The following is a 1456-nucleotide window of genomic DNA, read 5'->3' as shown; positions in this document are numbered from 1 at the left end:
GTCCACACATGATAATGGCTTTATTTATTTATTGTTTTAAAAGTTAGCAAACTAGAAACAAATACAGCCACCTACATGACCACAATCCTCCTCCCAGTCACGTTGTTCTCCAGACGCAGGTTCCAGTGAGGATGAGGATGATGATGCACCAGCAGAAAATAAATGTCAGTTTCTGACACTTGGCTGAATTTGCTTGTAGATGCTTTTCTCAATTTTTGTTCTCCACCCTTCCGGTTCTTTTTCTTCCTCTTCTTCATCAAACCTTTCTTCTTCTTCGGTCTTTGTGGTTGGTAAACAATGAATTGGCGCATTATTGCCATCTACTGGTATTGAGCGAAACTACACCCCCCCATCCCCTTCGGTGCGTGCAATGGCCCAGTGATGCACCGGCCCACCGGGAAAAGTCCCGGTACTCCCAATGGCCAGTCCGCCCCTGACAAACAGCATTATTTTTATTTACTTAAAGTTTGCAATAGCATTATGTATTTGAGTTATTGTTGTACCTAAGCACATCAGACTGAATGGAATGAATGTCAAGGCCAGAACTTGAAAATAAAGATATAAAGATCTGATTTTCCACCAGAGCAGTGCGGCTGCACAAGCAGCTCTGYTCTTCAGCAGCAGGTCTTAGTAAATGTGGGATAATCTCCTGAGGTTTATCTGGAGCAGGAATCCACCTTAATGGCTTCTAAGCTCTTGCCTTTCTTATGGTAGAAACAAGAAGAGACAAAATGTAGATTTTGGAATGTTTCTCCAGATTTGGGTGAAGGAAAAAAGGTGTTTCTACTTAAAGGCACAGTCGGATCATTTTTGATGTTTTGTCAAATAGTTATCAATAGTTAGTATCTTATCAACCATACCATCCATCATAGAAGATGGAGAAAAGAGCAAAAGACTTTGTCAGGGCTAGGCTAATTAGCCAAAAAAAAAAAAAGAAAAAAAAAAAACCTCCTGTTTGTCATTTTTCTGTTTTATTCTGTCTTTAAAATGACACATTAGCTAATAATAATCCTCCACACTTTCTGTGAAACATTTTGTTTAGTTTGTTGCTGTTTTCTCTCAACTGAGCAACATCTGCATTTCTCCATGGATGTGTGCTGAGACAGACTGGGTTTATGTCAGTGGTCCTGAGGGTGTCAATGTGTCATTCTGCTCTGAGTTAAATTTCTGCACAACTAGAGCTGCTGATCAGGCCGAACCATTCAGCAGTCTCAGCACCACTGGCATAAATATGCTCCACAGTMCACACAGGAGTCATCCCTATGTTCCCCAGACACATACAGAGGTGTCAAGTAACTAAGTACAAATACTTTGTTACTTTACTTAAGTAGTAATTTTGGTTATTTATACTTTAGTGGAGTAATTATTTTTCAGACTACCTTTTTTACTTCTACTTCTTACATTTCAATTCAATTATCTGTACTTTATACTCCTTACTTTTTAAAAATGCAAAAAG

This window comes from Austrofundulus limnaeus, unplaced genomic scaffold, assembly GCF_001266775.1.
Source record: "Austrofundulus limnaeus strain Quisiro unplaced genomic scaffold, Austrofundulus_limnaeus-1.0 Scaffold392, whole genome shotgun sequence".
Taxonomy (NCBI): Eukaryota; Metazoa; Chordata; class Actinopteri; order Cyprinodontiformes; family Rivulidae; genus Austrofundulus; species Austrofundulus limnaeus.
Note: the sequence above shows the minus strand (reverse complement) of the source record.